This window comes from Trachurus japonicus, chromosome 18 (genome assembly GCF_045865225.1).
Source record: "Trachurus japonicus isolate A0001 chromosome 18, Traja_1.0".
Taxonomy (NCBI): Eukaryota; Metazoa; Chordata; class Actinopteri; order Carangiformes; family Carangidae; genus Trachurus; species Trachurus japonicus.
Window position 1 is genome coordinate 16,011,176 of NC_140924.1, and position 14,139 is coordinate 16,025,314.

The window sequence follows — 14,139 nt, forward strand, 5'->3', positions numbered from 1 at the left end:
GAGCTGTTATCGTCAGTAATGGACTCTTTTCTGTGACGCCATGGCCAAACACTTTAAAACTATATGAAAGTAATCGCTCTTGCTGGCACAGACAGTAGCTGGGTTTCCATCCAAGTCGTATCGAATTTAAAAGCGGATTTTGTGAAAATGCGCAAAAAGCAAAGCGAATTTATGCCCATTTCCATTCAGTATTGTTTTGCGATTAGGAGGAGTGCACCGTGAGATTACGTCATAAGAGAGTGTGACTGTATCCAACAGTTGACACTCAGCTGACACTCAACATCATGGACAATTTACGTACTTTCCGGACTATAGACGCACCTGTATAATCCGCACCAGCTTCATTTTAAAAGAAAATACATATATAGGCCGCACTTGAATATAAGCTGCAGGTTTTCATGTTGTAACATGAGATATTTACACAGAAAGACAGTAGGGAACTGTGACAGTCCGCTCGCTTTTCCGCTGTTTTGGTTATGCTCCTCTCCTCCATGTGCATCTGTTTACATACGAAGCTGGTGAAAAATCAATAAGTTACATAACGATGTTACGGCGTGTGTTTGTGTAGTCTTAACCGTCATAAACAAAAGATTACGAGTTACGGAGCGCGTTTGTGTCGCGGGGTGCAGAGACGAGAGCTGGGAGACCGGGGCGTCGCTGGGTGAAGTCCAGCAGCTTCACCCACAAACTCTGCCTCAATTCGCATAATCTGTTTCCATCACAAAAACTCGCATTTCCTTTATTCGATACGCTGACAAATCCACCCCCTCCAAGCGTATAAACTTTTATGCGCATTTACTGCCTTTATTCGAATTTCTGGCGTTTCCATTCAAGTATTTATGCGCATTTTCACAAAATGCGCATAAGAAAAGGTGGATGGAAACCCAACTAGTGGCAGGTCGTTAGCTGCAGGGCCGCACTCGGCCGCTAATGAAGCCCTTTCTTTAGATTACCTTAAGTGCATCATTTTTATGTTGTTGTAAAAAAGAAAAAGAAAAAAAAAACCTGGAGGGATTTTTCTGCTGAGTCATCGTTTCCTTAAATCATGACACTATAGCCTTTTCAGAGAAAGAGAAGAGTTTGCGCCGCTGGGAGTTGATTAGTTTGTCTGAATTGAAGTGGGATAAGTTTACGGCAACGTCTTATCTCGACAGAAGGTTTGAATCCCGACTCAGCATTTTGATGTTAACTGGACAAAGTGTCCAGCATTGATTCGTTAAACATAATTAAAATTTGCTGGTGAAGCTAAAACCCCCTCTTCTTTTTTTCATTTCAGCATTTCAGCCTTTGACAGGAAATGCTGAGGTTAACTGGGAGGTTGGTATTGATCGTCAGTGAAGCCGTTAAGTGTGTGTATGTGTGTAGGTGTGTGTGCATTAGTGTTTTGCCCTTGAGTATGGAATCTATTGATCATGCATCGATGATTTAAACAGCATCTTTAAAGAGAAGAGGTCCTTGAAGAGCGAGGGAGCAATCAGCAGGAAGCTACTTCAGAGGAATTATGTAGGCCTATGTGTGTGTGTACTATGTGTATGGTTATTATATACATAATATATTATACTGGAGGCTTGTGTGAAATCTATTTTATTGATGAAGTATGAAATCGCTGAAAACATATGAAGGCTTCAAGCAAGCAAGCAAGCAGAGTAAGGCATGCTTTTGTGAGTGTGTGTTGGGGGGGTCCCATCTGTTTTTCAACCTCTCACTTTCTCCATCTCCTCTCCTCTGTCTGCTCTCAGCTTGGATCTATCTTCCCTACCATCTGATGCTGCAGCCTATCATTACCCACAGTCTCTTTCTCTTCATCTCTTCATCTTTCTTTTGTGTTTTTGGTCGGTCTTTCTCTCATTTCATGTGTGTGTGTGTGTGTGATGCTTTTTCAGGACAATAATCCTCCTAGTTGCTCTAAGCTCCTTGAGATGACAATATTGTTGATTTAATGGCCCCTGTTGTCACGGAGATGTTACCGAGAGATGTAATTATGCACAAACACGACGCTGTAATGCCGCAGTGGTTTTACTACCTGAACGCCTCACACTCTGCTGATGTTGTGTGTGTAGTTAAGGGCTGATTGAAGAGCTGGTTTGAATGATATGTGAAATATCTGAAATACAGTTTCAGTTATTGATTGGATTCAGTTCATCTCTTGTTAGCTGAGATGTGGTTCATGTCTCCCAGAGGATGAACCCCGATCAATTTGATGACTTCACATCCTGTGTCACAGTCAGGTCAAAGTCGTTAGCAGCCAATATTTTTTGGTTTATGATCTACTGAAAGACATTTTGTGCCTTGTGTTTAGTGCTACTGTCCTAATGCTACCAAAACAAATGGGGTCACTGTTATACCACCGAACACATCAGCATTGTTACCATTAGCAGGTTAGCCTCTAATTAGCATTTAGCTGAGTGCACCCCCGTGTCAAATTCTGCGTTTCATTTATGTCGGACGTTTGAAAGGCAAGTCAACTGTGTTATAGTTACGAGTTTAGTTAGCTATTGTTGTTGTCCGCATTGTTAGCTAATACCAGTCGATAGCAACACACTATGTGAGAGTTAGTGCATGAAAGCAACATAACCACATGTCTTCAATTAAGGTAGAAGCTGCGCAATACAGTACTATCACTATATGATCATATTTAATGATACAAAAACAAGGAAAACATTTTTCACTGTTGAGCAGCCATCTTTGATTGGAAACTTGGGGGTTACCGAAGTTTTCCAGCTTGATCCCACAAAAGGATTTTAGACTTGGCGAAGGTATCTTTGGGAATTTGTTCCTTTTTTAGTATTTTCACCAGCTTTCACTTAAATGTTGTATATACAAAAACAAGATGTATAATTGTTAATTGGCTGTCAAACTGTCTTCTTCTTTTAGGGGGCAAGTTCCAGAGTGTGAATTATACAATAACAATTGGGGGGGGTCAACATTTTACACAGCGCACCTGGACTCATTCCCGGTATCTCGTGTTCACATGTTAAACTCCACACAGGAACGAAACACCTGGCCTCAGTCCCCGGTTCTGGTTCTGGTTCAGGTTCTGATTTAGGTCCAGATTCTGGTTCAGATTCTGGCTCAGGTTTTCTTTCTGGTTCACAGGTTCACATGTTAAACTCCACACAGGAATGAAACACCTGGACTCAGTCCCGGTATCTCGGGTTCATAGTGACACACGCAGATTCAGGCAATGAAATGGTTTAGTCCACTAGGGGTGTTTGAAATTTTACTACAAGCATCTTCCTGGCATGACTATGGAAATAGGCTACTGTATATTGTAGTATTTATGATTACTAATAAGAAAGATAAATGTTTCAACCCCCCCTATCTGTTATTTGTACCTCTTTTAGGGGGGTCGCAGTCGTAAGTAGGGGGGTCAAACCCCCCCAAACCCTCCTGTAATTCGCACTATGGCAAGTTCAAATTCAGACTGTTATTGGTTTAAAATTGGCCGGAAATACTTGTACAACCTCTGTGAGTATTTGAATCCTGTGTACTAGCAAGGGGAATTTCTAATATGAACCTAATCACATCTGCTGCTGCCGTGTCCTCGGAGTCCCCTCTGGTTTAAATAATGAATTTAGTGGTTATTGCTCTCAGGCTTATTCATTGAAAAGGGAACATGAACTCTCTTAAATCCATTTACTTATCGGAGAATATGTGTCCCAGACAGATGTCGTGCGTGACTGCTTATTTAAAATGTACAAGTCGCACAGTGTGCTACAGCATGTGTTCACAAGTTCACAAGTTCACTAGAAGTCCTTAAAGTTAGAAGATATAATGTCACATTTGACATGTCTGTCAGCCTTGACTACTTAAAAGGCTAAGTTAGAAAAAAAAAAACATTATACATGAATGTAGCCTACTACAGCAGTGGCAGACATTTAAATCTGGCCCCTGCTTTCAGCTGCAGCAGCACACAGCGATAAGGTAACCTTGAGGAAAAAGCGAATGTGATTTTACATGCTCATTGTGATGGATTACGACTCCAACAAACAATTGTAAAAAAAAAAAAAAAAAAACCTCTGCAAGTTGATTTTATGTATTTATTTTACAGAAAGAAAGAGGCTGCAGAGATGCAGAAGTGTACAGACCTGTGTTGCTCTATGAAACATGCAAAAACACAGGTCTGCTCATTTAGTTTCCTGAAAGCCATATGCTGTACTGACATATGCAGGTTATATATTATACATCTCCTGTGACCTCAGTGTAAACTTATTCTTTTATTTCTATGATGACAGGGAGCTGTACGTTACAAATTAAAAGTCTTTTTCTTCTATAAAGTATAAAGCTTTGAGGCTGCAGGCCTGCGTTTAGTTTTGACTTCCACCGTCTTCAAAAGCGAAATGAAATCAACTCAGGTAATTTAAGAATAAAAGCTTTCTTCTACTCTCGCTGCTCTCACTGCAGACTCTGAGTGTTGCTCTTTTCTTTTTAGCTCTGAAGGCATCGAGGCTTTTAAAGGCAGAAATCTTGTGTCGCCCAGTGGAAATCACTCACTGTTTGTTTATTGTTTGGTATTGTTAGAGCTGAGCTGTTTTTGATTGGTTCACGGCACCTCCCCATTCCCTGACAGCACAGCTGCTCGAGCTGTCGTGGAAACAAGGGATCTAATTAGCAAATTAGCAAATTGTATCAGTCGTGTTGTTGTTGTTTTTCGCATGTATGAGGAGAAAATCCTTCTGCTCCCACTCAGATCTGATGCCTTTCTCACTTGAAAATCTATACTGAGAGCCTCTCCATTGCAGATGAGCCAAAGAGTGACAGAGTAATATACTTGATTCCTTTAGTCCAGCGCTGTGGCTGTGACCCCGGTGCTCCTCATATCGGCTGCTCGTGATGGTTCCCTCCTCTAATAATAGCACTGGGCCAAAGTAGCGGCCCTGGGGAATCTCAGCTGGACTCTATCATTCAACTTCTCTGTTGCCTTCAACAATTAACTGAAGAAAGAAAGAGAGAGAAAGAAAAGATTGGAGAAAGAGACTGGGGGAGGCAGGAGAGGGAATCGATACAGTGGATGCTGTTTTTTTTTTTTTTTAAGAGGTCAATACAATCAGGCCTGTGGAGTTTTCTATAGCGATATGGGACACACATGGATGCACTCAGGACAAAGTCGGCTTTCAGTTTCTTTGCTTTTTCTTTGAAGGAGCAATTTTTTCTTTTTCAATTGCAGCGCAGTGTAGTATATTACCCAGCTGAAACTCTTTACTTTTATGTTCAGAATTATCTTACTTTCTTCTCCAGGTGTGTTCTTTTCTTGCCTAAGGAAAATGACCTGTTATAATGTGAACTAATGCTTTGTTTGGCCTAAAGGCTAAACAGTTAGGTCAGAGGTTAAGTCACTTTTCCTGGACATCTGTATTTGGTTTGCCCCATCTATGTTTACGTTAGCCTAGAGGTTAAATGCCAGAGGGTAAAATGTACAGGTTAAGTATTGTCTTAGTTTTTATGACCATCCTGGTCAGCTACATCCTTCTGTTTGGAGACGGTGGAGTTTTGGAGTTAGAAAACATATACGTATAAGGTTAGGGCTTTGGACCAAGAGGGAGAAATTGGCACCCGATATACTCCAGGATTCAGCATTTTTTGACACTGTTCTTTTCTTGTAATAAACTCCTTCTTTGAATGCAAGTAGAGACGTGTCAGCGGTGATCACTTCTTCTCATCAATACATCAATATACCACAGCAGTCAACAGCATTAGCATTAACAACTGTTGACTCAGGGATGTTGCACTCACACTACCAGACATTATTGGCCCTTTTCCACTAGTGCTTATTTGGCTCGACTCGACTCGACTCTCTACTTGTTTCTTCTTGGTTTTTTTGCCTTTCCACTAGGGATATTATCTGGTACGTTTTTTGGTACTAAAGTGCAACGTCAACCGACTGCCAGCCACTGATTGGCCAGTGAAAGAGTCATGAGAACGATGTCCAACACAAGAATCAAACCCACTATTTTGAAAAACACACCGACAACAGTGCCCACTGACCTGTGCAGTCACCGTTGTTGTTCTTTCACGCAAGTTAAATGGCTGCTGTGTGGAAAACAACACCATTGTCCTTCGATGAGGTGCAGACGAGTGTATTTGGTGGCTGATGAGAGGATCGATAAAAAGAGCTAGACGGAAACCTGATATGACGACCCAACCCACGTTGAGGAGGAACTATGAAGTACTCAGTTGTAATGGATAACGACCAAAACCAAGTCTGTAGATGTGTAGTGGGAAACGGCCATAAGACCTCTGATTAAAGCTACCCCTTTTCAAGCCCTTCACAGCAGCAGTATCTAAGTTGTTCTCATTTCTGGGATGTGCACATCACAGTTGGTGATCCATGTTCCTGACAGGATGAATTAACATCACTTGGTGCCTTTCATCCAAAGCGTTTAGAAGTGAAAGACAAGACTAAAGCTTCAGTATGGGGGCGACTCTGGCTAAGTGCTAAGTTTTTACATTAGTGTCCTTTAATTTAGGGTTTGTTGGCAGGTTTCAGACCCATAGTTGTAATTTAAAGCTATTTATTACCATGTTTGTGAGTATGATTTAATAGCACTGAACAATGTCCATCTACAGTAGTATTTAATAGATGTTTACAGCTGGCAGCGGTCATGCAACAGTTTGTCAAATCAATAAGTTTGTTTAAAGAAGGGTAATCATTTACAAAATGAAGGTTTACATCTTTTATTTATTCTGATGTGTGCACATTATGTATTTTTTATGGACTCAAATTAAAATCTGTAAAAGGAGACAATACAGTTAGTGAAGGCGAGTTGTCACGATGTGATTTGACGGTTTATTCCTTCACAGAATATTCTTCCTTTGTCAGGTGATTGACAGTGAGTGGAGCGTGGAATAACAGACACACTCCTCAGGAAAAAAACATCCAACTACTGCGATAATGAAGGAACAATAAAACCCAACACTTGGACAAAATAACCAAACGAAGGCTTCATGTTTATACTCTGATGGATTACCTCAGTCCGCGGAGGCTGTTTATCATACTGGAGAAAGAATGCCGGTAAATGGCTTCTTCTGAGGCTGAAGGAAACGAGTGGTAAATGTAAACCAGAGGAGAGAAAAAAACACACAGCTGGAACAAGAAAACAGAACAAACTTCACTTTTCACAGTTTGACCCAACCTGATTGTTTTAAGCCTGACAGCCAAAACAAAACGCAGCTTAAACATGTGATTTATACACTGATCCAGTGCGCTTCTGTAACGTATCAATAATGACAGAGAGTGAGGTCAGAACATTTTCTAAAGTAAACTAACGAAGCAACCTCCAAAACATGACAACTAAGAATTTCTCCATGAATAACAACCTGACTCACAGTGCTGCTGCTGCTAAAGATCCACATTGATCCACACCCACTCCCTCTGCAGAACAATAGCACAATATACTCATCTGCACTCATCTGCAATTACTTATCCCAGATATCAGAGGCATTTCATTACATTTCATTGACTAAAAATCCGTTAGAATGCGTCAACTCTCAGTATCAGGTCCTTATCGCAGGTCGACTGATGCAATCTTAGTGTTTCTGTGCAGTAAACCTGTTGAACCTCAACGTCCATGGACTTCAATGGGGCGGCAGAGAATAGTTTTTTCACAGCAGTGAAACTAGTCGATAAAAGCAGTGGGCGGGGCCTGGACGCTAGGCTTTCTGCATGATGATTGATCTAAACTTTAGGCTGAATCCCTTTTTGTTGTTATTGTGAATAATTGGACAAACTGCATGGTGTAGGCCTTTTTTTTTCTTTCTAAGTGATCTACATAGCTGTTTTGTTTTGTTTTGTTTTGTTTTGTTTTGTTTTGTTTTGTTTTTATCTTTGTTCATATTTTGTCTTCCAACTGTTGTTTACGATTTTGCACCAAGACAAATCCATTTACCAAATCCAAACCAGAAGAAGAAGACAGGGCATGTTAGAAAAGATGCTGATATACAACACTGTTATTATGATTCAAAAAGTTAAACTCTTAATTAGTAAATTTTGGGAAAAAATACTCATTTTTCATATGATTTATTCTAGCTGATATCATGCAAAAACAAGCTGAAGCGTTTCAGCTATGCAGCCGTATGACGTACATATTTTGTCTCCAAATTTGCTAATTAGGATGTGCTACCATTGCAAGTTTTTTGCAAACTGTTTGATTCATATGAAGATGAAGTCTTTGGTTCAGCGCTCTGATTTGAATGAGCCTTTTTGTTGAAGCGCAACTTCTTTTTGTGACTGTTATTATAATGTATTGAAAATCTAAATTCAAGCTCTTTGTGTTTGTTTCAGGTTGAACAGCAAAAGCACATGTTGGAGGTCGGACACGTCCTGTCCAAGAGACACATGAACGTAGCAACAAGACGCTGAGACAACTCGTTCCATACGAAGGTCAGAACAGCTGAAGGGTGAGTTTACCAGGACAGACGGTCTCCTTTTGGAGTAAAATTGGGTTTAGTTGTTTATAAAATGAATATATTTCATTTTGTGTGTCTGTGTGTGTCAGACACAAGCAGCCCTGACAAGTACAAGCAGCTACGGTGACGTTCAGCTCCACGGCTCCTTGGAGCTCAGAGACGCTGTGGGCTTGTTCATGTTCAGACACACAGCATCAGGATTTGGTGTTTAGTGGCACCATCTGTCCCCGAGCAGGAAACTCCCACAAGAACACACACACACACACACACACATAGGCAGACATACAGTATAGTACAATACACTCGTGTCTCTCCCCCTCGTACACACACACACACACTCAGATTTCCTAATTATCCCCCTCCAGTGGACGCTTGGTTTCCCCTCTCTTCCTCCGTCTTTTTCCGCTCTGTCTCCTCTCGTTCTCCCACAGCATCCGATGGTGTCTATTTAAAGGGATCACCCCCCGACACACACACGCATGCACGCACGCACACACACACACTTGTTTCCGTCTTCGTTTCCCTGTCTTCCAATCAACCAACTCTGACGACGCTGCATAAATTAGCTCACTTGTTTGTTTGTGTTTGCTGGTTGGCAAAGTGCTTCCTGCTGAGATTTGACAAGTGAGATTTTGTTGTTGACATAATGCACCACCACACTGACACTACGCTACCAGCTAGCTGCTAATATGCAACTAGATATCTAAAAACAAAGTTTGCAAACAGTTCCTGTAACTCTTTTCTGTGGAGTAGGTTGTACTTGCAGTTTGTTAGTAGAGCAGGTTAATATGAGTATTGAAGGTCACCACCACATATTCTGCAGTGGTGAGGAATTAGGACTCCTGTCCATTGGGAACAATGGAGGAAATAGTGAGATCTGTAATATATGGAAGAAGGACCAAAACACAGGAGACCCACTTTGGCAGGTGTTAGCTTTGGTTAAGGGGCAAATTATGGTTAAAAGGTTCACAAACCAGACGATATGGAGTGTACGAACACCCCTGATCCTGACACTGGGAGGTCCATGAGCTACAGACACAACAAACAGATGTTCACATCCACATGATCAAGGGTCAGCCCAGATGTTTTTGCACCTAAACCAAACTGAACTGTTGCTAGTTAGACAATCGGTAAGGTCAAGAAGAACAAGAACAAGAAGCTTTTGGAAGTCCTGGTTTGCAGTCGTAAAATGATGCTTCCTGGCTCCTCCTCCCCCGTCTCTAAGCCTGAGCCCGGTCACCCTACATATGGACGAAGACCGATTTCAGCTCCTTGCGTCCCACGATCTCATTGTTCCGGTCACTGCCCCACAACGCCTGACCATCGTCGAGGGTTGGAACAGAAATCGACCTGTTAACCAGGAGCTTCACCTTCCGGCTCAGCTCCCTCTTCACCACCAACGGTTCAGCACATCGTCCTCATCGCTGCTGTTGCCACCTCGCCCTCTCTGATCCGTCCAACCCTCAAAGACCTTGAGGTACTTGAACTTCTTCACCTGAAGCAGCAGCAGCAGCAGATCACCAACAGAATCCCAGTGGCAACAGTTCAGATCTCTGGACGTTTAAACCAAAACGGGACTCTGGAGTTTCCTCTCTCCATCTTGGCCTCTCTTCACCTCTGTTGCTCTCACGTGATGATCAGACATGACACACGGGTCCATCTCCCTATGACGACTGTGCCCTCGTATTGATTTTAAGTGCTACACGCACACACACACACACACACATACACACACGTTTTCTCTGAGGGAGGAGGAGAGAAAGGTCATGTCTCTCAAGTTAATTAGTCTCTCTTGCCCGCAGGTCTGAAGGAGCTTTCCTCTGCTTGTCCTGCTCCGTCATCTCTCTCTCACTCATTCTCTCCACAACCAGAGCGTGAAGGTCGGACGACCTCTCTCTCTTAATTTCCCTGCATGTGTTTTCGTCCCGCTCTCTCATGTTGCCATTTGCTAAAACAAAACGCACACGTAGGCCTACACAGATCATCATCATCATCATCATCATTATCACCATCATCGTCTTCATTGTGACATAAACACGGAGGTTATTCACGAGATCCTGAAGCCAGAATCAATTTGTCTTGTTTTTGTGTAATTGCCTCTTCACTGTAGCAGGAGGAGAGAGAATAACCTGTGTTTGGTTTTGTTTGGCTGCAGGGACCAGTCATAATGAAGTGCAACTCGATTCTGATAAAAAAGAAATAAAATAAAAAATACTTGCGAACCTGAAGGCTCAAAAACACAGCTTTAGAAACCTCTTTTATTTATTTTCTTGAATCTACCTGTTTAGATTGAGATCAGTCATTTTGGCATATTTACATATTCCCACTCCAGTTGTGACCAGGTGCATCGCGTCGGCCTGAATCATGTTGGAGTGTGTAGAAGTTAATTGGACTCTTCGTCTAACCACTAACCCTCAGATCTCTCCACTTTAAACCAACAGCTACTGCTAAAGGAGGAGAGAGATCAAGGAGCAGACTGAGGCCAAAATCTCCTCTCTTATCTTCTCTCTGTAGTTCTAGTAACATCAGGGCGGTGTCAGCCAATCAGAAGAGAGGAGGATCTGAGCCTAAGTTGTCACTGAGAATTTTTTTTTTTCCTTCTTTTTTTGAAGAGCAGATTTCAGGTTACGGAGGGAAAATACGGTTTGGTTTGTGAGTTCAGGTGTTGGCTGCTTCGTTATGACATCATAAAGAAACAGGAAGTCTTGGCTTCTGGTTTTAAGGCTCAGTTTTGTGAATAGATTCTGCATGCTTTTCTCTGTGGACTGAGGTTTTGATACTTTCACAGTGTTAATACACAACTTAGACCTGCTTTAATCACCAAAATAGACCATAAAATCTGACTTTATACAACATAGGACCTTTAAACCAACAAGAAAACCTCAGGGCTTCAGCAGCAGAGTGTCTCTGTTTAAAGAAAATGCAATGACCTCTGATGTATTCTTCAAACCATCCATCTAAAAGAGAAGAATATGTAGCCTAAAGTCTGTGAAAACTGACTTTTTATCCTCCGTCACCGGCACCTTGAATTCTTCAAAGCACCACGCTTCACTTCACTTTCCTGTTGCCAGGTAACGTCAATCTTTTTTATTTTTCGAAGCCCAAAAAACATGATTATGATTATTATTCAGATATGAATGAAGTTATATCTGTCCTCCCTTTGTATCTTCACCTCCCTCATCTGTTGCCTTCTGTCTCTGTCTCGCTGTGGTGCTTGTATTTTTTTCCCATATGGTGCTAAAGCGTCATCGAGAAGCCAATTCAAATCAGTTCAGCTCAGACAACACTTCACTCCTCTTCACTCACTCAGCTTAATTATGGTTTATAGCACTTGAGATGGTCGTTTTCTATAAAATTGTGCCTGAGAGATGCAGCGACTCTTCATCACCGGGTCACGACCTCCTGCTGGCTGCAGAATGACATCGAGGTTGTAATAGCACAAATATCTTTTCAGTGTGTTTGTGGAGCCAAGATGGAGACACGGGGTTCTGCTATAAACTTAGAATTAGCTATAAAAGCATCAGATTTTCCTGCACTGTGTACACAGTACTGTAGTTCGCTCACAGTATCTGAGGACCAAGGCCGTGTAATAAAACTGTGCTTCAGCAGCTTATGGTATTGTGCAGTAACCTTTATGATTATATCCAATGGGCAACAGTCAAATCTTTCTCCACCTTGGTCGAAATTGGTTTGATTGTTTATGAAATGGCATATAAGGTAATAAACTCAATAATTCAAATTCAGTACTTTAGTAACTTTTTCATTTGGGCTTAAATGGTCAAATGAGCTCATTAGCATAGAAATATCACAATTCTTTGAGTAAAAAAACATAATTTAACTATAGTTTTAACCAGAAAACATGTTGGTCAATCATAACAGACAGGTCCATTTTTTTCATTATACTTTTTAAAAAACCATTTCAATTGAATTTGAATGAAACTTTCCATCCATTCCAATTCATTGAAATATACTGTATGATAAATAATAACGTTTGTAAAAAAAAAAAAAAAAAAAATTGTGGTGAGGAATCATCCATGTTATTTTCAGGCCATTGTGTGCAACGAAACTGTATTTATGATACTTTAACTTTTGGAAATGGAGCAAATTTCACTCAAGGACAAGAGGAGGGTTAATTACGATGGTAATTCAGCAAACTGTCATTGTTCCTGTATTTACCTTCGTGGTTTGGCTGGATTTTTATGTAAATATACAGTAGCATAACAGCAGCCGAGAACCAACCCCATCATTAAATCAAATGTCAGGATCTGCACTCGTTCCCATTCATTTCTCTGACGAGGACGTGACGTGGCGTGAGGCTGCTTATCCCTGACAGTAGCTGCCGGCCGAGAACGGTCGATTTTCAGCCATTTCTTCTCGTCAATGAAGAGTCAGTGGAGCCAGATGAGGTTTAAACTTAAGGAGGAGCTTCTCTGTTGCAAGTTGCAACAATAATCACAATCGCAGGCCTCTGGGAATAAATATAATCAGCGGATGTGAACTTTTTTGGACACCAGCGCTCCCCAGATTAGCTCTCCTCCTCCTCACGCCCTCAGTGTTTGTAATGCAGGGTGGGGAACATGTGCCACAGACAAGAAGAGCTGACAAAAACTCATCTGGTTATTCTTGGCAAGTGATTTTTTGACAAATACGAGGAAGCTTTAGGTGTCGAAACCATGTGACTGGAGAAGGGAGGATTAGCAGCAGCCTCCACTGTGATTATAAAATGCCCCCGAGCTGAGCTGAGCTGCAACGCTCCCATATAATTTTACGTGTGAATGACAGGATGTGGAGGGAGGGAGAGAAGCTGCTCCAAGACCTGAGTTCAAGATGCCTCGGATTGATACTCACATCTTCATTTTAATACGTAGTAAACACGCAGGAAAATAATGACCGCCTGCGTAACGTGTACCCACAGAGTAATTGCTCCCCTGCAGGCTGTCTATCAAACACCGTCTGGCTTCATAATGACATGCTAATAAGGCGCTAACGACAGACAAAAAGACTAACAAGCTTTGCGGTTACAATGACCGAAGGAAATTTCTCATCCCGCTTTTCACTTCTGCCTCTTCCCCACCTCTGCTCCTCCCCAGGGGGGCGACTGATTTATCTGCTTTACTATTTTTATTTTTTTAGTTTCACTTTCTTTAATTACGGAGGCAGACAGCCATCAAGGAAATATCATCAAGGACGTGTGTGTGTGTGTTAAGAGTGTTCTTTTGTTTAATCTCCCTTATTGTTCCTGTTAAAGTGCGTCACACTGGGATAACACACTCACTCCCACTGTGTCCATCCACTTTCTTCTGGTCCTCAAAGTCTTGTTTCTTGTGATAATGCAGAAGGAGGAGGTTTTTTATCTAAGAGATTCAGATCAAGCAGAGAGGGAGGAAGAGCAGAGCCGCTTCCTCTTCAGCTGGGATGAAGAGGCTTTAGCGTTTCCCCGTCATTAGCATAAATTATCGAACACATCTCCCCCCCTCGCTGACTGTGGAATCGATGGAAACGCTGATATACCCACTGAACGGCCCTCGTTTGATATGAACATGAAGCCTCCACGGTGTGTGTGTGTGTGTGTGTATCTGTGTGTGTAGTCAAGGCCAGTTGCCTCTGATGGCAACACAACCCTGCAGAGATCTTTTCTTGTGTGTGCTCTGCTTGGCTGTTAAAGCCGCAGCATCTCTGTATCGCTGTTGCTCGGGCACAGAAATCATGCAAGTAATTGATATTTTACAGAGG

At 41.8% G+C, this 14,139-nt stretch overlaps 1 protein-coding gene across 2 annotated transcripts in view; it reads left to right on the forward strand.

Annotated features, from left to right (window-relative positions):
• The window catches only part of htr2cl1 (5-hydroxytryptamine (serotonin) receptor 2C, G protein-coupled-like 1), a 128,353-nt gene that overhangs the window by 65,534 nt on the left and 48,680 nt on the right, over positions 1–14,139 (forward strand). For both annotated transcript variants that reach the window (XM_085759856.1, XM_085759857.1), the window contains exon 2: positions 8,282–8,397. The gene's annotated coding sequence lies outside the window, so the exon portion shown is untranslated. The remainder of the gene's footprint in view (positions 1–8,281; positions 8,398–14,139) is intronic.